Here is a 23379-nt window from a genome sequence, read left to right on the forward strand (position 1 = left end):
AGTTTGGCCTCGTGATTTGGCCTGTGCTTCATGTATACTAGCCGGTTTTCTGTTCCTAGAGCATACTTTTGGATCCTACCTCCAAGACTTTGTGCTGGCTATTCCTCCACCTGAAATACCTGTCCCCTTCCCATGCAGTGCATTCATGCTGCAATGTCTAGCTGGAAGGTCACCTCCTCCAGGCAGACTCTGCTTATCCCTCAGGTAGAACAGCATTGGCCTCTCTGGGCAGCTTGAAGGCCTTTTCAAAGCAGGCTGGGAATCACAGTAGAAATGGTCATCATCAATGGACAGCAACTCATACTTCACAAACTCCCTCTCGGTGTGTAGGGTTGGGAAAGGCAGGGAGGGCTCCAGCCATTACCTCATCTGACTGCTGAGGAGATGGGGAACTCAGACGCCCCAGGAATGGCCTGAGCCTGAATGCAGAGGCGATATTCACACACACCCCTGCCTCAGGCCCCAGTTTTTCTTCCCTTTTCCTGCTTGAGACCTTCCCCTTTTGGACCGAGAAGATACTGGTCAATTTTTATTTATTTACTTTTTAATACAGGGTATTTCTATGTTGCCAGGCTGGCTTCAAGAGCTGATGGGTTCAAGTAATGCTCCTGCTTCAGCCTTCCTGAGTAGCTGGAACTACAGACATTTATTTTTATATTATTTTGTAGTCTAACTTTAATAATGTGTTCAATAAAGTTCTCATGAAATAACAGCTGCTCCCATATATGCATATACCCACTTCTTCACTCTCACCTGTCTCCTGGCCTCTTTATCACGCAACACAAGCTCATTTGACCCTGGTGACCGTACCTAGACTCTGGCATGATAAGATGTCGGCTGGAAGCCCAGAACTTTTCTAAGGAGAAAGAGACACAAACAGGTTCCTTCCCCTGCCCCCAGGCTTATCAGTCTTCCACAGGCTGTGTGACCTTGTGTCACTGCTGCAGTTCTCTGAGCCTCAGACTCTCTTCAGAATGTTTTGGGTTGGAATGAGATAAAATGAGAGGATGCACTTAAAATACACAATACCAATGATTAAATGTGAGTAGCCTCTTCAAGGGGCCACCTTTCTCTGGAAGCATCTCAGGTAGGCTCTGGGGAATGACCAAATAAGCCCCTCTGAGCGTTAAGAATTCCTTGGCAGAGGCAGTGGGACACGAGCCTGAAGTCTTGACAGTGATAACCCACCTACTGCCACAAGATGATTCACAAGGACCTGTTTGCCCACAGAACAGCAAAAGTCATCTCAACAGGAAGCACACTCAGGTGTCTAAACAGAGGCAAGCGGTGCGGGTGGGAGAGGCTGGGCACAGCAGAGCTCTCCAGTTCCAGGACCTATGGGCTGTGTGGGTGGGGAGACCACTGTTTATGGGTCACATAAAGTCACACCCACTACACAAATTCACAAACATGGGCACACCCTCACAGGCACTGATTCAAACCACACACCCCATCCCCCAAAATCCAGAGACTGGAGACACAAGATCACAAACGCATTCCCAGAGGTGCATGCACAAGGTCAGGAACACAGAGACCTCTCTGGTCATCCCAACACGTGTACTCACATATGTGCGCCGCGCGTGCGCGCGCGCACACACACACCAAACACACACACACACACACACACACACACACACACACACACACATCATTGCACATTTATCAGACTGGGGCAGGCGCTGGCACTGCTGAGTCACCATAGGCAGCTCAGCTCAGCCCATCAGAGATGGAGCCGTGCTCCTGGCCAGGCGGAGAGGGGGCGGGGCCTGCGCAGCTCTTTAGAATAACACTGGCCACCCCTTTGCTGCAGGACTCTCCTCTCCTCCACCCTTTCACTGACTCAGGGATGGAGGTGGGGACCATGGCAGAAGCCTCTGTTTGCAGAGGCCAAGCCAGAGTTCACAACCTGCTATCTCTTGGGTGCATGAATACTTGTGGGAACAATTTTAAAAAATGCTACAACAGCCATTATTGAAAATTTGCATATATATTTTTACATACTATCACTTAATCATCATGACTGTGCTACATAAAGTTGGTACTATTAATAATTCCATTTTACTCTGGAGGGGAAATGGCTTGTCTGAAAGCATGAAGCTGGTAGACACAGCCCAGACTCAACTGCCTGTAGATCTTTAGCTCTTAGTGCCTGGGCACAACAGTTCCTGCTGGCAGAAGCATACACAGGGGAGTGCAAGGTGGTTCAGTATGCTTGGGAGCTTAGATGTGTGTGTGTGTGGGGGGGGGTGTGTGGTATGATGGGCTCTGGAAAGCAGAGACCAAGGCCCTTAAGTCCAAAGTAGGAATTGACTCAGAGAAAGCCTCAGTGAATCTGGGGGATAACTTAATTAATTTATATACTGACATAACATCACTAATCATAATAAATGTTAATGCTTATTAGAGGCTCACTCTGAGAGTAGCAATATTCTTGGCACTTTATATAGATTATTTTATTTAATTCTAGAAAAAACGCACGAGGAAAACGCTTCTATTAGCCCCATTTTACAAAGGAGAAATTGGTTTGGAAAGAGTAGCTTGCCCAAGATAACGTAGGTAGTTAAGCTAGTTTGGTTGGGTATTCACAGGCAGGCAGATTCCAGAGCCTCACTAGTAGGAAGATCACTAAATTCACAGGGAGTACTTACTCTCATTGGGCCTCAGTTTCCCTATTTGTCCAAAGGAAGGGTTAGCTTTAAATGGCTCTCTGGTATGGAATATTCTGTGATTTTATGGATTTGTGATTCTGCCACATGCAACAGAGACTGTTTGTTCTCTGTGTGGGGGAAGTCCTAAAGGGCAGGTTTGACCTTAATCTGATGAAAGTTTTCAAATCTTGGGGTATTTTTTTCCCCGTCTTTTGAGACCTGTCTCATTATGCAGTTCAGACTGGCCTTGTTGAACTCACTTTGTAGCCCAGGCTAGTCTCGAACTTGCTATGATCCTCTTGCCTCAGCCTCCAAAGTATTAGACTACAGGCGTTCGACCTGCTTCAACGGAGGTGGTTTTAAAATGAGAGTCCAAATAAAATAAAATAAGAGTCAAGGACCAGAGCTTTAGCTCAGTGGCATAAGCGCCTACCTGGCAAGAGTGAGGTGGTGAGTTCGATCCCCGGTATCACCAAAAAAAAAAAAAAAAAAAAAAAAAGGGGAAGTCCATTCTGCAAGGTGGCGATCTCCTGAGATGGGCATTGTGTGAGCAAGCAATAACGATATATGCCCTTCCAGCGCTGATGGAATGGAGCACCCAGGGGAAACATCACTGAGATGTGTGGTAAGGTGGGCACAGGACCCAGAATCCACATTCACTGAGTGCTTTTCCGTGTGCCAAACGCATGCTTGGCATTTAACATATAAGGCTAACTCTCAAGAAAACATTGTGGGATTTAGAGCTGAGAAAATTCAGACCAGAGAAACGACTCGCTCAAGGTTGCCGAGGACGAAGTAGTGGAACAGGTAGGTCGTCCAGGTGAGTTTCCTCAAGGTCGCTTTCCTAGACCGTCTGTGACCAACCTCGTTTCTGATCTGTGACAGCACCACAAGACAAACTGTTTCATACTTTTGTCATATGTCGTCAGAGCCGAAAGCAAGGAGTCCAGGAACTCCTGGCCCTCCTCTCCTCTGACCCTTCAGGTCCACCACGAGCAGCCTGGAGCTAAACGTCCTGGCCCAGCCGCACCTGCAGCCCCAGCCCCTTCCCGGTCGCGGCGCTCGCCCTCTGCCGCCTAGTCCTGCCCGCCGCCCCGCAGATTGGCAGTTGCTTGCGCCAATAGGAGGGCCTCCTGGGGCGGGGGCGGGGTCTGCGTCAGAGTTGCCCTGTCAGTGCAGGTGGAGGCCCCGGCGGGGCAAAGTGGCTGGAACCTCTTAAAGGGCGAGAGCGGAGGAGCGCGAGAACGCGGCCCGGCCCGGCCCGGCCAGGTCCCAGCTCAATCCAGCCCAGGTGAGCCCGGACCGCCAGGGGCGGGGGGGGGGGCACCTTCAGTTCCCGGGAGGGACAGAGCGAGGGGCAGATGGATCCGAGGGCCCGGGGCCGTCCTGGGAGGCGGAGACGGGGTCCGAAGGTCCCTGGGGGAGGCTCGCTGTAGCGGTCTTGGGTTCCAGGGTCGGAGCTCGGGGGCCAAAGGGGGCTTGGGTGTCCCGAAGTTTCGGGTACGGGGAGGCGTGCGGACTCGTGCCGCCGGCGTCCTGGGTCGGGTCTCGGCGCGCGTCCCCGCGGAACCGCACAGCGCGGGCCCCCGCACCCCGCCCGGCCGCCGCAGCGGGAGGGGCATCGGCCGGGATCCCTGCGCCCCGCTCCGGCCCTTACGTAACTGGTTTCCGGACCCGGGGACCCACGGTCTGGGGCGCCGGCTGTGCCCCGGGTGGCCCTGCGGTCGCTGCCTCGGCCCTGCCCGCTGCCTTGCAGGCTGGGTCTAGGAACTTCCTCTAGTCTTTCGTGGCTCTGTTGGGCTCAGGTTCCTGCTCACTCTCATCCCTCGGTTCCCTTCTCTTATCTCTCATCTCTGCGTGACCCAGTCGCTCACTGCGCTCATCTTTGCCCAAGAGTTGTCTCGCCCGCCCCCCCTACACTTTCCGGCAGGCCCCACCTCTTTGGGGTAGGACAGACCCTCTCCCCTCCAGCCAGTTGGGAGCGGGGGCTGGTCCTGAAAGACCACAGCCCGAGCTTTCCCAGTAGCGTCAGGGGATGACTGCCTTGGTCGGGTGGGGGAAGGTTATTCTGGGACCAATAGCTTCCCTGGAAGCAAGGAGTGGCTGCATGTGACCCCCTCAAGTTCCTGGGCTAGGGTAGAAGGCTGCTCCTGGAGCCCTTTCCTCAAGAAGGAGGTTTGGAGAGAGCCTGGCTAGGATGGGCTTTGGGGCAGTTGGGAGTCCCAGTGAGAAGCTGCAAGATGCCAAGTCAGGGTCAGGTTCTCAGCTAACTGAAGGTTGAGGGAGGAACCAGGGAGGGGCCAGCACACTGGTACAAGCCCCCCCTCCCCCAGTAAGCTCCTCACCTTTACTCTAGTTACAGGCCTGGTGGACTGTGGCAGGAGGATGGGTTGGGAAGGGACCCATGGGGGGAGACCAGAGAGACTTGGATGGAGGTGAGAGGTGGAGACAGAAGTGACAGACTGTCAGTCAAGGAGCAACAACTGAAGTCACTCCTTGCCATCAGTGCTATCAGTGCCCTCCTGAGAATCAGAGAAACAAACACCTCAGAAATAACTTCTGTACCCTGCAGATTCTGGTACCTGCTGCTGACAGGGGCATGCAAATAAGATGATTTAGCAGTTGTGAGGTGGGAATTATTAACTCTGACTAAGAATGGGGGAAGGGAGGATGTAGAAGGAGGATTGAAAAGAAAGGAAACCGGAAAGGTAAGGATCAGAGAGGAGAAGAGGAGGGAAGAAACATCCGTGCTCTGTAGGCTTTGCATGCAGCAGAACTGGGTTTGAATCTTTGCTCTGCCTCATCCTTGCTGTGTGACCTTGCACGAGTTACTTCACCTGTCTGAATTCTAGGTTCCCCCTTAGTCAATAATCTTGACCTTACAGGCCTTGGCAAAATGAAATGAGGCACTAAAGCAACCAGAATGGTAACTAGTCTGAAAGCAGGCCAGGAGGGCATTTGTAAAAGGGAATGGAGTAGCGAAGCCCAGAGGTTTCCCCTGGGTGTATACAAGAGAATCTGGCAGAGTCACAGGTGGAACACCTGGCTATGTGAGTGGCACTCAGTGAAGTGAAGAGGCCCCATGCCTGCTGTCTCCTGAACAGCCCATCGCTGTACCAGCCTGGCCTCCCTCTGTAGACCCCAGGTGCCAATAGAAGCTCTTGGGGCCCCAGGCTGCCCCACCTCCTAATGGAAGTGGGGCTCTGGCAGGGCAGGGCCATCACCTTCTCTGCAGAGTGGACGCTGGCCAGAAGCCTGGCTGGCTGTGCTGAGCAGGAACATCCCATTCTGGCTGGGAAGATGCTGATGCTGCGCAGGGCCTTTGGAAGCCCAGAGCTCTGTCAGCTGGAGCCGAGCCCAGCTAGGGGCAGGCACCTGGGCTGCAGGGTGAGACAGAGCTGGGGTGGGAGGGAGAAGAGAGATGCAAAGAGAGAATCCTGGAGGGGACTATGAAGTGGGAGGCCAGAGAAAAACTTCATTTAGTTCATTATTCCCAAATTTTCCTGAGCACCTACTCTGTGCTGTATACAGGTTTGCCAGCCACAGAGCTGAAGGGGTAGTATCAAAGGGCTCACCATAAAGGTCCTATTCAGAAGAGGTCTGTATGACAGTCCCCTTTGTGTGTGTAGGTGGGTGGGGTATATTAGAATTTCTTCAGTGCTTAAGATTCTCAGATTTACTAATGGAATTAAGATTCTACCCATTTATGGTCTGTGAACCAGGCCCTTGTCTGTGTGGGTCTCAATTTCTCTTTCTGTGAAATAAGGGTAGATTGATGAAAAAAGGGAAGATCTTTTGATGTTCTAGCATCCATTCTGATCACTTTGAGACCTGATTTGGAATTGTCTTTCATCTGCCCTTATCCTATGTGAGAGGACAGGACGGGGTGGAATCAAGGTTAAGTGTGATGAACCTACAAATCATTTGGGCAGGGAAGTTGAACTCAGAGCTTTTGCACTGAGCTATGTCCCTAATGGTACCTCCTCCTCCCTCCTTTTTAAATTTTTTAGAGCCTTGCTAAAATTCTCCTGCTTCAGCCTTCCAGGGTGCTGGGATTACAGGCATGTGCCATAATGCCCAGGTCACAAATCCTGTGCTCTCTAATTATAACTAGGAACTAGCTTCTGTTTATTTATTTATCTATCCATTTATTTATATATGTATGTCTGTGGCACTGGGATTCATCCCAGTCTCAGGCATTCTAGGCAAATGCTTTACCACTGAGCCACAAATCTACCTTGAGCCATTTCTTCTCAGACACTTTCTATGAAGGCAAGGTATGATGATGCGGGCCTATAATCTCAGCAATTTGGGGGATTGAGGCAGGAGGATTATGAGTTTGAGGCTAGCCTAGATGATTTAGCAAGATTGTGTCTCACAATATAAAAGGGATAGGGGTGTAGCTCAGTGGTAGAACAGATACTTGCTTAGCCTGCCTAAGGCTCTGGATTCAATCTCTGGCATGGGGAAAAAAATCTAGTCAGATGCCAGGATCCTAGCTTGACTACTTAACCAGGGCTGGAGACAATCCTAAGGACACAGAGAAATTTCTTTGCCTCAGTCCTCATCTGCAAGATGAGAATAATAATAATTTCACCTTTTTCCATGCCCTGGATACTGTGAAGGTTAAAGATGAGGCATTTGGAAAATCACAGAAGCGTGTGGTTTCTGGTTATTTTTCAGTCCAAAGCTTCAGTTCTGAGACAGCTGCTCTATTGAGATGCTTTATGGCGGAGATGTGCTTGCTTACTGGAGAGGGCCCTCAAAGCAACACATCATTCCCTGAGTAACTACCTTGCATCAGGCTTTGGGCTCACACTTTATATTGTGTCATTTGGTCCCAATAGCAACCTTGCCAGGTAGGTGGTGACCTCCTTGCCCGTGCTGTAGCCCCTTGTAATAATAGTAGCTAACAGTTACAAACAGCTCATTTTGTGCCAAGCATTGTTCAAAATGTTTTCTTATATTTGAACTCGTAATTCTCACAGTAATCCTGTGAGGTGGATAATAATACTATCTCCATTTTACAGATAAGTAAATGAGACATGGGGATGTTTAAAAAACATAGGCCCAACTCATAAATGAGTCTCCTTCTGGAAGCGCTCATTAACACAATTGTCATTCTGTAACTGTTGATGTGATTACTTCTCACTGCATTGCAGGCTTATAAGGGTAAGGAGAGGCCTGTCTTCTTGAGACTGTGTCTGTCTAACATCTGACCTACAGTAGTAGGTCCTAGTGAATGTTGGTTCCTGGGACTCTGCTGCCTCCTGTGAGGCCTGATGAGCTCAGTGTGGATTATCAGATTACTGCTGCCTGGGAGAGTGCCCAGATGAGCCCCGGAGACAGAGGGAGGTCCAGGCTGAAGAGGGGGCCCCAAAGAGCTTGCTGATTGGTTGTGCTGAGAGTCTCACTGCTGTGCTTTGCTTCCATGTGCTGGTGCTGCTGCTGCTGTGATGGCTCCACGGCCTCTCCCTGACTGGCTGCGTGACTCCATTGGCTGCTTCTGGGTGAGTACAAGTTTGATTTAGGTGGACTCTAATGCATGTCCCATGGCTCTGAGGCCACTGGCAGATGTAAGGAGAGGCTGGGGTGGAGGCCGAAGTGCTGAGAAAAGGCACTGTGTGAAGTTAGGATCCTACTGCAAGCAGAACTGAGATCTCTGCATGCTTAACACATGGTTTGGGGGTCACATGATACAGTGTAAAGGGCTCAGGATAGAGAGCCTGGAATAGAATCCTTGTTTTGCCACTTACAGATGTTTGGCTCTTTGCCAACCAGTTTCACATCTGTACAGTGAGAATATTAATACTTTCCAGACACAAGTACCATGTATCTGTTCCTTTAGTCATATAAGCACCATGAGGGCAGGCTCTATGTTCATCTGTTACACTGCCATGTCTCTAGCACCAAGGATATGTAATAGTTGAATATTTCTGAATGGATGAAGACATGTTTTGACCATCTAACAATGTGTACCTATCAATGTGTTTGTGTTGGATTAAATGGCTAATGGATATAAAGTACCATCATCACAGGGGCTCAGTGAATGTCAGACCCCTATTAGACTGAGTTTGTTGGAGTCTGTTAAAGTGGGTTGTGGGTTCTCTCAACTAAGTATCACATAGGTGTTAATCAGCAGAGAGAGGGACTTAGGCCACTGGAGCTCTTGAGGTGGGAGCAGCAGAACCTTTAGCTTTCATCAGAAGAAAAGGGCATGCCAGGTGTGGTAGGTCATACCTGTAATCCTAGCACTCAAGAGGCTGGGAGATGGGGTGTTACTGTGAGTTCCAGGGCAGCCTGGGTACATAGTGAATTCAAGGCCAGCCTGAACTACATAGTGAGAACATGTTTCAAAAAAAAAAAAAAAAAAAAGGGCTGGAGATGTAGCACAGTGATACAGCACTGGCTTAGCACATGAGACGCCCTGAGTTTTGTCTCCAGTTCTGCAAAAAACCAAACCAAACCAAACCAAACCAAACCAAACCAAAGAGAGAGAGAGAGAGAGAGAGAGAGAGAGAGAGAGAGAGAGAGAAAGAGAGGCAGTTGGAAGGGGTGAGAAAGGACTCTGTTTTACCAATACAAATACTTTGTTAGCCATGTACAGGTTATGAAACTGCCTGGGTTTGGATATTTCTTCTGAGACATGCATATCATATACTTTCCCCATGTTCTACTTGGCATCCTCCATTCTTGGACTTATTCTTGGAGGGGACTAATGTTTAAAAATTTTTCTCTTTTTTTGTCTTTTTGAGATAGGATTTCACTATACAGTTTGGGGTAGCCTTGAACTCACTTTGTGGCCCAGGCTGGCCTCGAACTCCTAGTGATCCTCTTTCTTAGCCTTCCTAGTGTTGAGGTTACAGGCATATGCCACCATGCCTGGCGGAACTAAATAGAATATCCATCTTTTTGCCACCTTTCTCCCACTTTTAGCTTCCTTGCTATCTGAAACTAGAGCCAGGAGTAAGGAGCCCTTGAACTCCCCAGCAGGCTTCTCAGGCCTTTGGGATACAGGTTGGGTTGGCCAGCTGTGAATGTACCTGAGCGGAGCTTTTAGCTCAGTCACCCTTTTGCAGGATGATTTGGTCTAGTAATCTGCCCTCTCTACTTAGACTGCCTCACCTGTAAAATAGGAGTAATGAAGGATCCTTCCTTGGAGAACTGTTTAATCAGAACATGATCTGAATGAATTATGGTCCATACTACTATTTGGCTCTGGTCAAGGAGGCTCCAGGGAGGGCCCTGGAGAATTGTATCCACCTAGGCTAGAGATCTTGAGAAGCTGTAGTCATCATAGGTTTTATATTGTCATTTATCACATGTTTCCTGTTTCTGGGGTGGCTGTTATATGCTATTTTAGACACAAGTCTTCCGGTGACATTCTGAGCTAGGCACTGTTATCCTACTTTATGGCTGAAGGAATAGTACTGGGTGATTAGTGAGTTAGTTATTTATGGGGTAGAGGGAGGTGGGGCTCAGATCCAGTTTGCCTCATCCTAGAGCCTAAATTCTTGGCATGAAACTGTTGTCTCCTCCAAGCAGGCAGAAGTACATGTGAGTCCTCTTACACCTCTCCAGTGCCAGCACAGCCCTGATGGGAGCTACTAGGGTGTCTGTTGGATAAATACACACACACACACACACACACACACACACACACACACACACACTGCTTACCACCCATACCTTGGTGCTCTGAGCTTTGAAGAGGGGAGATAACAGAAAGCAGGAGAAAACTGGACAGCATAGTGGTTGAGGGTCAGACAGAGCCAGTGCATCTAGTATCTTACTAGTTTTGTGACCATATGTAAAATATATAACCACTCCTTTTTTTTTCAGTACCAGGGATTGCACTCACAGCCCTGTGCTTGCCGGGCAGGTGCTTATGCCGCTGAGCTGAATCCCTGGCCCCTAAAATACATAACCTCTTGGAACCTCAATTTCCTTCTTTATAAACATAAAGATAATAAAAGAACCTACCTACCTCATAGGGTTCTTGTGAAGATTAGTGAGGCCTGAGCACCCAATAAATGGTAGCAAATGATTGTTATTATAATTACAAGCATTATTCTGGGATTACAAAGATGTCCTTCTTGGGATAGTGGAAATTGGGGTGGGAAAGGAAGTGCTGGGGATGGGTGGATCGCAACCTCATATAGTTGACAGGTTCTGAAAGGCACCCACAGGGTCAAGAAAGGAAGTGGTCCATGAAAATAGCAATCTGATTCCTTTTTCTGGTCATTTGCTTTTACTCATAACTATGCCATGCCAGACCCTGTGCTGTCATAGGGTCCAGAGGTGAACTTGCATATTCCTGTCTCCTGCCTCCCTAGAAATCTCCAAGTCTAGGGGGGAGAAGGACCTAAAAACCACCAACTCTACCTTTAACTGAAGCATCACTAGGTCTTCTTAGGCAGAATCCAGAGAAGAGATGTTCCTGGGGGAAGGAGGGAACTGCATGTGCCAAGGCACAGAGCCATGGCCTGCACGGTGGGGAAGGACTGCAGCAGGAGAGACAGGCTCAGGAGAGCTAAGGGGACTTGACCTATGGGCAGTGGGGAGCCACTGGATATGATATGAAGCATGGAAGAGCAGGCGCAGTGGTGGGGCCACTGTCCAGGTGAGAAATGCTGAATACTGGGCCTAGGACTGGGCCATGCAGTGGGCATTGGGTGGGGTGGATATGAGGTCTGACTAGGAGGCAGAGCCAGGAGGAAGTGAAATGGACCACAGCAGGCAGGAGAGACAGAGGTGAGACTAAGGTCACGGCATCTGGGTGACTGGACCCGTTGGCCCAGGGGGCTGTCTGGGAGGGGGCAGAGCTGGGTTAGTGTTGGCAAAAGCCACTCATCTGCTCCTTACCATCAACTGTCCTGGGTGCCAACTGTGTCTAGGCTGGATACTGAGACAAGGCTCCTGGCCACTGTCTCAGGGATCCGTTGGGGTGACCCTGGTGGGTCCAGCAGGGAGTTCAGCTCTTTGAGGTCAAGTCCTGGCAGGGGACTACATGGCACAGAGGAGCCCTGGGTTCTAGGCCTACCAGTTAGTGTCACTGAATGTCTACGTGATTTCAGAAGTCACTCCCTCTCTCTTGCCCTCCTTTTTCTTGCGAGGACAGGAAAACCTGTTTGCCCGCCTCCTAGATTGAGTGATAAAATGCAACTAGACAACAAACATTTATTGAACACTGACCTGGGCTGGGTTCTGGGGGCACAGATGACTCACACAGGTCCCTCTCCCTCAGGTGCACGGTGAGCCCAGGGGAACAGGTGGTTAACTCTTTGTAGGTATCAGGTGAAAGAGAGCTAAGCTGGAATTTGAAGGATGTACATAAGCTCTTTTTAGGTGGGCAATGCAGGGAACAATCTTTTAAGTATAGAGCAGCATGGGAAAATGTTATAGCCTGCCTATTGCACTCAGGGTGCATAAGCACTGTGGCTTGCTTTGGCTTGAGCAGAAAGGGAGATGAGGCTGTCCAGGGAAGAAGACTGCACTGTGCAGGGCTGTGAGGATGGCTTCTTGTTCCTCTCTACTTCCTGCACCCTCAGGAGACTGTCAGCTCCATCCCCCCCAACCTTTCTCCTCTATACCCCATTCCAGCCAGACACAGAGGTTCCCCTTCTCAGGAGTTCAACAACCTGGGCTTCCTGCTTGCCTTGCCACTGACCAGCAGTGTGGCCTTGAGTCACTCCCTTTCCTTTTCTGTGCCTCTGTTTCCCCTTAGTAAAATGGAGATAGCAGGCTTTCATCACAGGGAAGGGCATGGCTTCAGTGAGGTAACCCCTGCAAATGGCCTGGCCCAGTGCCTGTGTGTAATGTGCACCCATAAACAGGAGCTCTCATTAAATCATTATCTGGACTCCCTCATCTCCTCTGCCCCACCCACTGCTTCCCCTTCTTCTCCTTGCAGTCAGCCTTGGCCAACGGAGGAAGGAAAAGATTAAGAAACAAGCCCAAGTCTCCAGAGGGGTCTTGGCCCACTGCCTACCCGGCTTCCCTCTTGTCCCTTGCAGTCTTGGACCTCAAGTCCAGGGATTCTCAGTCTCAAGGCCCGGGCACCTTCTCACCAACTACCCTAGAAGACCATTCCTGGTTGGGGGCCAAAGCTAGCAGCAGCCTGGAAATGAGGACAAATACTTGGAAAACTTACAGCTTCATTTTTTTTTCCCCATAGAAATTGATAATCAGGCCCCTTTTTATGGTGCTTGGGAGAAGACATACGTGTGATGTCCTGTATCTCTGCTGGCTCTGTGGCCAGGGTAGGGATGGATCCCCGGGCTTCTTAGATCATACAATAGATGCTGGCCACCAAGTCCTTTTGAATGTGGGAACTTTAGATAAGAGCGGGCAGCTGATGATACAAAGTTACTCAGGAGGAATCTAGGTCTCTGGCTGCTTTTTGCTCTGTTTCATGAATGGGTGTAATCTGATGACTTTGGCTGTCACTTTACCTCTTCGAGCCTCAGTTTCCTCCAATGTAGAATGAGGCTGACTTTGCTGTGAGGACTGGAAACAGTAGATAAAGCACCAAGTGAGTCCTTAAAAGTGCTTATTGTAACTGCTGCCTCATAAAAACTTCCGCCCCATCCTTTCCCAGGGTAGGAATTTAAAGTATTTGATATGGTTTCTTACTGAACACCTGATAAACCTGTTTTAAAGCCAGAGGCTCAGCATCTTTTCCTCTCTCAATTGGCTGGGACACTCTAGCCTCACCCAAAACACTTGCCCTTCTGTTGGCTTCTTTGACTGGATGCTGTCTCCAGCACTTTGGAAAAGCTGAGCCTATGCCAAGGGGACAGAGACAGACTGTGAGTTCCTTAAACCTTTAAGTCTAGACTAGGACAACATGAAGACTTCTGCAGAGACCAGGATATACCTTAAAAGAGAGAATCTGACCTCAAATCCAAAATGGAGCAGAAAGGCCAAGCTAAATCTGGGGATTTAGCTCAGCATTGTAAGTGCCTGCCTGGCAAGCACAAGATTGTGAGTTCGATCCCCAGTACTACAAAATAAATAAATAAACAAACAAACAAATAAATAGAGTAGAATAGGAGGAACTGGCCCTTCCAGCTCTTGCCCTTGTAAGACTTTAAGTGAATCACCTGTCTCCCTGAGCCTCTGCTTTTGGATTTATAAAAAGAAGGGGATGGGTTGATGTCAGTGGTTTCTGCTGATACTGTAGGATTAGGTAGTCTAGGCGTGGTGGCACACATGTGTAATCCCAGCACTTGGGAGGCTGAGGCTAGCCTGGGCGACACAGCAAGACCTTGCCTCAAACAACAACAACAACAATAAAAAAAAGTTGGGGTTTGCAAGCCGACAGGCTCCAGTTTAAATTTCAGCTTCACTGTGATCAGCTGTAGGATCTCTAGCAAGTTACTTCAGTGAGCTTCGGTTCGCTCACTGACAAAATGGGAAGAACAGAATTCTCCTTACAGAATTAAAGGCTAATTAGATAATTCATATTGTCAGTCCATAGCTGACATGCTGGAATTACTACTGTTGTTAGTCTGTGATCAGTGGAGACAATAAGAAGAAGCCCAGACAGGACACAGTTCATTGAGAAGGCAGGGTGTTTCCACCAGATAGCATTCATCCACTTAGTTAGTGTTTATGATTTTGTTAGGCCAGAGACAAAAGGAGTAGGGAGGCAATAGCAAGCTGGAGACCAACAGACATGTCCATTCCAGCTGTATGATAAGGTCATTATTTCTGTGGGTCTCACTTCCTCCTGTGTAAATGGTGAGAATAATGAGCAAAATGTTCTCAGTTTTAAGTACCCAGGAGGTGATCAGTTTGTGTCTGTATCTGATCTTTCCCCCCATTTCTCCTTTGTTAATGGCTGGGTATATAATCTCAGGCAAGTCTTTAAACATGTGCACACTTCTACCCAGGGACTTTGCACTCGCTGGGCCTTTCACCTGGAACACTCTGCTTACTTTAATACTTTCTTGCTTATTGTCTCATCTCTAAATTTTTTATTTAAATGACACATTCTTAGGAAAATCTTTGTGGCTTTTTTGGTTAAAATTGTAGCACTTTTCCTTCCCCAAGCCCTGGTATTTCCTAACCATCTTCCCTGGCTGTTTTTCTCCACAGCACTTATCACTCTTTGACATACTATATTTTATTATTTGTTTATTCTTTGTCTTCCCCCACCTACTGGAATGTAATGTTAATAGTGGCAGTTTTTGTCTGTCTTATTCAGTGTTACATCTCTTCTGCCTACAATAGTATGCATGATGTATAGGTGCTTAATAAGTACTTGTGGAGTGGATGTGAATAACGGAAGCCTCTCCCCATTTCTGGATTTGGCATCATGCTGAGCACACAGTGTATACTCAGTAAATAATTGTATGACAGCGTGTATGAATTGTAAGAAGAAAGTGAGTAGTCATCACCCTTTCCGTTTGTCAGCTAATACTTTGGTTGGTATTTTCTGCCAGGGCATCAGTTTCAGCTGGAGTGCCCAAATCTTTTGTTCCCAAGCCTGAGTTATGCAGAATTTCTAGCTGGGGTTCTTTGGCTGTTGGGCCCACAATAGTTATTATGTCATTATTGGTAATTAGCACTTAGGCCCAGACTATCAAGCTTTTTGTTTTTCAGCAGAAATCACAGCTAAGAGCTGTGCTAGCTAGGGGGCGCCAAGGCCTAGAGCAGCCTCCTCAGGAGCTCCCTCCTTCCCAGCTGCAATTTAGGAGGATGGAAACAGAGGTACCCAAAGCCAAAGGTGCATGAGTTACCAGCTCAACTACTGTCTGACCCCAGACAGTGTCCTGCAAAAGTTTTCCTGTACATTTTCTGCCCTCTATCCCTGTCTGGTGTGGTGGGGGCTCTAGCAGAGCTAAATATTTAAGTGTCCACTGGATAAAAGCACTTTGATGCTTAAATTTGAACATTATAGTAGAGGAAATAGCACTGGGTTTAAGATCAGCAGTGTGGATTTAAGTACCTCCTTAGCTGTTGACATGCTGTGTGATCTTAGGCATATCAGTATCTCTTGCTGGGCCTCAACTTTCCCATCTGTCAAACAGAGATAAAGATGCCTGCTTGCCTCACTGGGGTAGAGAGACAGGGCAGGACAGGTCAAGAGATTGAGTTCTGGAGTCAGGCATACTTGGCTTCCCAGCTGTCCTCCTTTCTAGCTACGTGATACTGGGTAAATTGTTTTACCTCTCTGAATTAGTTTCTAAAGCTAGAAAATGGGATTAAAACATTTATACCCACCCAGCAGCATACAAATTGTGAGATTTAATATGAGAATGTAGATGAAATATTTAGGCACATATCCAATACCCTGGGCATTTTTGCTCATATTATTATACTGAGCATCATGAAAATAATTTAATCTGTAAATTATAAAAATAGTGCTAGCAACAGGGGCAGCCAGATATAGGTTTGAATCCTAACTCTGAAACTTACAAGCTGAGTGATCTTGGGCAAGTTTTTCACTTCTCTGAGGTTCTCTTTCCTCATCTAGGAGATAGGAATTGTTTTCTTAGGGGATGTTGTGGTGGTTCAGTAACATACTGCATATAAAGCATATGGTATTGAGTTTGGTACATGTCATTCCCATTTTACAGAAAAGGAAGGGAGGGGAAGTGACTTGCTTGAAATCACATAGCAGCTCAGTGCTGGAGCTTTTGTTTGAACAAGGGTTCCTTCACCTTAACACCTACACATTTTTTTTAATGTCTTCTTGCCATTGCCCATAAAAGGGATGATGATGAGGATTGTTATTATAGTATCTGTGGACTCACCTATTCATGCTGGGGTCTCTAGGGCCTGCACAAGGAGGTGCTCAATAAATGTCTAGGGAGGGAAGAAAGAGGGAAATCACTGTGTCTTCACTTCCAGGGAGGCTTTTGCCTTAAGTCAAGGATTCCTGCCACTTAGTTGATGGCAGATTTAAAGTAAAAATCATACTCAGTGCAGGTGTGGGGCTTTGTAATCTGCAGAACCTTTTTACATACCCCATATAATTCAACCCTTCTGGCAACTCTGCAAGACAGCTTGGGTAGACACAATGGCGTCCATTTGACCGAGGAGGAAATGGAAGCCTGGATAGGGTATTGTGGACCCCCTCTCTTTATAGGTCTAATCTCTAATCCCTAGTGTGATGGTGTTTGGAAATGGAGCCTTTGAGTGGTGCTTAGGGTGAGATGAGATTATGAAGCAGGACCCTCATGATAGGACGAGTGCCTTTACAAGAAGAGACACCAAGCCAAGCTTTTGTAGTGCATACCTCTAATAATCCCAGCACCCTGAGAAGCTGAGGCCGTAGGACTTCAAGTACAAACCAGCACAACATAGCAAGATCTTGTCTCAAAATAAAAAAGAAAAAAGGGTTGGAGGATATAATAGCTTAGTGTGTATCCCCAGTAACACATACATGCATGCACATACATGAGACACCAGCGGGTTCACTGTCTCTCTGCTATGTGTGCGCACAGTCAGGAGGTTGTCTGAAAGCTAGGAAGACAGCCCTTGCCAGATCCTGACGATACTTGCCTCCTGATTTTGGATTTCCAGCCTTCAGAACTTTGAGGATATAAATCCTGTTGTTAAAGCCATCAGTCTATCCTTTATTTTCATTTAATTTTATTTAATGCATGTGCATATATATGCATGCATACTGGGTATTAAACTTGGCCTCACACATGCTAGGCAAACTTTTCACCATGAACTCACAGCTCCAGCCCTATATATGACAGGTGAGCTTATAGAGGGTAGGTGACTTGCCCAGAGTCGCACATCATATTTAATGCAGATTGACAGTTGTTACTTATTTGTAGCCTCTCTTATCATATATTTATTTCCCATTAAAATGACACTAGTCCCTGGAAGGTATCAAGTATTACCTGAATCAAGATTGGGTATCAAGATTAGCTGAATGTTAGCTGGGCAACTCAGGAACTGTCTTCTCACAGCAGCTATGGAAGGTCTTGGGGTAAGTCAAACCTGGCTGTTTCTGGGTAACGAATCCCCTCTGCTTTCCTTTATCTTACCCTCTGTCCTGCTGCTCTTCCAGATGAGGGCTGGGCCAGGCTGGATTTTACCAATTTTCAAAGGGCCTTGCAGGTGGTACCAGGCTTTTCTCTCTTGGGAAACCCTCTAGCACAGAAGTGGTGAATCTGTGGCACTTGTGGCGCAGCAGGCTGTTTATATCATTGAAAGCTCTAAAAGATTTGGCATCACTGCTCTGGGACTTCAGACTTCCCTGCCTTAGGGAGAGAGATTTAGTTGGTTAAGCTTGAGCTGGAGGCTTTGCTGGATCAGGGTCACTGGGCCCCCTCCAGCTGGTGAGAGATGGGGTTGAGCAGGGTGACAGAAGGCCAGACCCTTAGGTCCCTCTTTGGGACCCATCCCACAGTTGGAAGCAGCCACAACAGCTTTTTCCTGGGGTCTTGGGACAGATGTCAGTGTTGCCTGTTCATGTCATTTCCAAAATGCTTTCCTGAGAGTGATAGAAAAGCAATATGAAATAGGGGGAGATTGGGGCTGGGGATTTAGCTCAGTGGCATAAGTGCCTGCCTTGCAAGCAGGCAGTTGTGAGTTTGATCCCCCGTACCGATAAAAAGGAAAAAGACCAAAAAAAGAAAAAAAAAAAAAATAGGGGGCGATGGTAGCATCACATAAGCCTAGCTTAAGCTGTATATCATTACGCAGATCAACCTAACATTGAAAACTGTGGTTTCTTCAAGTGTAATTGAAGCTATAAATACTTTGTAGGGTTGCTGTGAGACTAAATGCAATAATGCATGTAAAGCACTCTGTGATCTTTGTATGGGCCCAACAAATAATAAATACCTCATAAATGTAGTTTTTACTATCTTTAGATTTTCTTTTTTCAGTGTTAGGGATCAAATGCAAGGCTTTGCATATGCTTATTCTACCCCTGAGCTACATCCCCACCTCCAGTTGTTACTATTTTTAACAGTATATTATCTTTATAGTCTTTTTTTTTTTTTTTTTTGTCTTTTTCGTTTTTACCGGTACCAGGGATCGAACTCACGACTGCCTGCTTGCAAGGCAGGCGCTTATGCCGCTGAGCTAAATCCCCAGCCCCTATCTTTATAGTCTTTTCCAGCTCAGATATTCCTAGGTATTATGGTTGTAGGATTTAGCTTGATCTCTAGCTTTGGCGAGTAAATGTAGCTTGACTCAAAGGCTGTGAACAGAATCTAACAGTAAAGGTTGGGAGATCTGAGTTTTAGTGTGGGCTCTGCTACCAGTGTTGTGTGACGTGCGCAAATGCCTCTAGTCTCTGGATTTCCCCTGGTTTTTTTGTTTTTGTTTTTTTCTAGGGTTTTGTGTGTGTGGAGACAGTCTTGCCTCAAAGTTGGGACAGTCCTGCCTCTGTCTTCCAGAGTGCTGGAACTACAGGCATATGTCACCATGCCCAGCTCCCTGTCTGTTTAAAAGTCAGCAATGTGGGCTTCATGATTTCTAAGGGCCTAATCAGTTTTAACATTTGGTGAATCTAGAGGGTTAAAGGAATGTCTTATCAGTTGTCCATTGGAGCTTCATTTTACAATTTCAATGCCCTTCCCTACTGCCTCTTCTTCCTTGAGGTGGCTCCTTGAAAGCCCCAATCTAGATTTTCTCCTCAGTGTATAGATTTAATCACATTTAGTTTTTACCTTTACTGTATACTAAAGCTCTTTAAGAGAATTTTTGTAAGAGAAGTGTATCCTATCAAAGAGGTCAAAACAGTTTATGTTTTCAAATACAAAACATAAGGTATTGTACAGAAACATTTATTTGTTGGTATCATTTGTGTTTATCATAGAACAGGCAGCCTTGTGTGCTTTAATTAAAGATAAAAAATACTGCATTCGCTGCATCCTTAAAAAAATCATGGGCACAATTTAGATAAAAAGATGTTTGTTAAGTATTATTATTCATAAGAGAAAAATTGAAAACAACCTGAACCTTCAACAATAGGCCTAACTAAATTGTGGAATATCCACTTGACAGTGCTCTTAAAACTGGTGATGCAGATGTTTACAGTATATTAAGTGAAAAAAAGTCAGTTCCAAAGTATGGTCTAAATTTAAAAAAATAAAACAAGGGCCAGGGATTTAGCTCGATGGCATAAGCACCTGCCTGGCAAGTGCAATGTTGTGAGTTCAATCCCCAGTACCAAAAAAAGATAAAAAATAAAACAAAAAACATTAGATTGAGACATATGATGTTGCTGACATTTGATTGTATTTGACCTAGAAAAATCAACAATTTCATATGATTTTATATATATAAACACATATATATAATCTATAGGAGAAGATACTACAATGGTAGATTTTTCTACCAAAACACTGATGGCAGCTATTTCTGATTGATGGCTTTATAGTGATTCATGTTTTTATTTAACTATATTCTTATTTAACTCTATTTTCTAAAATTTTTATGAGCAATTTAAATACTCCTAATAAAAATAATCTGCTAGGAAGGTATTCCATTGTGTGACCAGTAATTCTTATCCCCTAATACCTTGTTATCATTTGTGTTTAAATGGTCTACAATGACTGCAATTGTATGATTGTGGGTAGGATGGAAAGCTATCTTCTTCACGCACTTTTGGTACCAGGATGGGTTTTATTTAGTAGTGACTGTGCAGAACACTTTGCTGATGGGCCTGGCTTTTCAAAGACCTCCTCATCGGGACTGGGGATTTAGCTCAGCGGCATAAGCGCCTGCCTTGCAAGCAGGCAGTCGTGAGTTCGATCTCTGGTACCGATAAAAAGGAAAAAGACAAAAAAAAAAAAAAAAAAAGACTTCCTCATCTCTTGCTGCTGTCTATAACTGACAAATGTTTTCCTTGAGTAGGGCTTCAGGCCAGCCATGGCCCTAATCCACCCACGACCCAGATTTGGGTATAGTTCAGGCTCCAACTGTTCTTCCATTTTACCCTGTGTTTCTTTCAGTCTCATCTCTTCCAGGTTGTCAGAGCCTTCATCTAACCTCCTGGCCCTCCCTACTAATTTTGCCATCTAATTTCATCCTTTTATGTACAGTTGGCGTTTGGTTTTGGTGGGGCTCCGTTTGCAATAGCAAAGGAGTAAGAGTCATGATGTCTTTTTCTTCTTTCTTCTTTCTCTTCCTCCTTGTCCTCCTCCTTCTTTGTGTGTGTGTGTGTTTTTTTTTTTTTCTTAGAGCCCTTGACTCCTCCAGGGGCTAACAGGCAGCTAGCAAGGCCTGCATTCCCTAGGAAGAAACAAGAGGTGGTGGAGGAAGTAGTGGCAGGCTCAGCTGGCAGGCGGGACAGAGATAGTCTCTAGGGACCCTGTCCTGGGCCTTGGAGCATGACACAGCTGCCACCCAAATGTGAGCATGAAGTGGAGCTCTTTCTGTGTAAGAAATTAGCTTGAAAGGTGGTGCTTGGGACCTTTACCCTTAATACCCAATCATACCCTCTGAAAGGTGAGGCGGGACTGGATTTCTGGTTTGCAGAAATCTGAGGTGGAATATGGGTACAGAAGTAAAGATAGTTTTTCTTCTTCAGATTGGGTGATTTATAACCCCAGCCCTTATGCAATGGTTCCAGCAATACTCAAAGACTGAGCACTCACCCTAACAGATGATAGTATGTAATTAATAACAAAAATCCTTTACATGTGCATAGTACTTTATAGTTTGCAAATCCCTTCATCTCCAGGAATTAAAAGCTAACCCTGGGATTCAGGACTGAGATTCTAAAAGCTGGGCCAACAGATTTTGGTGTGATAGTGCATAGTGTTCTGAGAATAGTTTGCATTTAGCCTTTTCCTGCTGGCCTAGGACGTCTACTTATTTTCAGGGTGATGATTTTTTTTTTTTTTTGAGACAGTGTCTTGCTGTATAGTTTGGTCTGGCCTTGCAATTGTGGCAGTTCTGCCTCAGTCTTGAGTGTTGGAATCACAGGCATGTACCACCACACCTGGCCAGGCTGATTATTAAAGCTACACATTCCATGCTTCTAACCAAGCATCTTTAAATATTATATTTCATTGGCTAGCACTTCAAGACATAGAAAATATTAAGGTTCATGTATCAGAATTTGGTGGATAACAAGGAAGGTGGTAGAAATGGTGAGATGCCTGGTGATTGATCTTCAATATTCATTCTCCATAGTGGCAGATTTCTGTCTGATACGGAAGAAGCCTCTAAGGCCCAGAAATAGGAAAGCTGGAGTTCTCTGAATCAAAAGCACACTGAACCTGAGGAGATCAGCGTATTTGATAACAGGAGTTTTACCCCTAGTACACAAAATGACCCTGGCTGAAGTTACCTGAACCCACTAAGCATCGATTACCTTATTTAAAAAATGACATCAATTCATGTACTTGTTCAATAAATATTATGTGTACACTGTTCTGATAGATGAGCAAGAGGAAGAAAGTCCCTGTCCTCCTGAGCTTAAAGTCTTGCCTGTCTAGACTGCGACAATGTATTGAGAGACAGTAATAGATAGATAGATAATAGAAAGTCAGAGGGGAGTGTTGTGAAAAGTATTAGGATGAAAAGCAGGGCAGGGGTGCACAAATGGAGTTTGTTTATTAGTCAGACTTCATTAATAGTCAGGTGGTCCTCAGGTGATTTTGTTTCAAACAGATATATAATGTATTCACGTCAGAGCTGACAGCAAGTGTGTGATTAACAAATACATTATTAAATCAGCCTCTTGTACAGCTCTCAGTCCATGTTTTAGTCTCCAGATAATAGTAGTAATTAACACTCACTGAGATCTTACTGTGTTTTAGGTATTGTTCTAAGCCCTTTACGTATTTTAATTAATTTAATTCTTACAGTAGCTGTATGAGGTAGGGACTATTATCTCTTTTATGCTGTCAGAAACTGTGGCACAGAGAAGGCCATCAGTAAGGGTTGGAGACTGAGCAGTGAACCCAGACAGTCTGATTCAGAGGCTGAGTGGAAATGGTGAAAAGACTGTGTAGCTGGCATGTGTAGCTTTTTATCCCGGCAGGTCAAAGCCTCTGCTTCAGTTTCCTCATTTTAAGATGGAAATACTAGAACCTATCTTACTTCTGGGTATCTTGTTGAAAACAGCCTTCTTTCTGCTCTGTAGAACTGTACTGTTCAGAGATCAGTCTGGCAGGGAGTAGGAAGAGTCAAGAGGGCTCTGAAATTTGTGGAGGACAATGAATGCACACTAGGCAATTATCAGAACAACCCTAAAAGTTCATCTGGAGGCGAAGTCTTGGAAGCTAGTTTTTTTATTTATGATGATTTTTATGATTTTGAGCTAGGGCGGAATTAGGAGACTCCTAAATGCAGAAGACAGGTGATAGTGGATCTCATCAGTTAGCTTACCTATCAGGCCTTACAGAGATAATACTGCCAGTATGGGAAATGCTTTATCGCATATCAGGGCCAAAAGGGCACCTGGAGATGGTCAGGCTGGTAAATGGGGAAATTGAGGCCCAGAGAAGCAGAGTGACTTACCAGAGGTTACTAGGTTTATTACGGGATAGCCTGTTGGGGAAGTGAGTTCCACTTTCCCTAGGGCTTCCAAATTTCGGCCTCTTACCTGGCCCTCCAACGTGAGGAAGAAGCTTCACCTGGGTTCCGGGCATTAGCTACCTCTTCTCCACTCGGGTGCAGCTGTGTTCTGGAACCCAGGGTCCACACGGGGTTCGATTTGCGCGTGCGCACAGCGCCCAGACCCTATCTATCTTTCCTTCCACTCAGCTCTCCTTTGCCTTCCTCTAAGAGGTTGGGGGGG

At 46.3% G+C, this 23379-nt stretch overlaps 1 protein-coding gene across 1 annotated transcript in view; it reads left to right on the forward strand.

The window, feature by feature from the left end:
* Nucleotides 1-3807: 3807 nt before the first annotated feature.
* Nucleotides 3808-23379, forward strand: part of Epb41 (erythrocyte membrane protein band 4.1) — a 190101-nt gene continuing 170529 nt past the window's right edge. The window contains exon 1 of the mRNA XM_013153863.3: nucleotides 3808-3939. The gene's annotated coding sequence lies outside the window, so the exon portion shown is untranslated. The remainder of the gene's footprint in view (nucleotides 3940-23379) is intronic.

Source organism: Cavia porcellus, unplaced genomic scaffold (genome assembly GCF_034190915.1).
Source record: "Cavia porcellus strain 051 isolate PalLab524CR breed Dunkin Hartley unplaced genomic scaffold, mCavPor4.1 scaffold_25, whole genome shotgun sequence".
Taxonomy (NCBI): domain Eukaryota; kingdom Metazoa; phylum Chordata; class Mammalia; order Rodentia; family Caviidae; genus Cavia; species Cavia porcellus.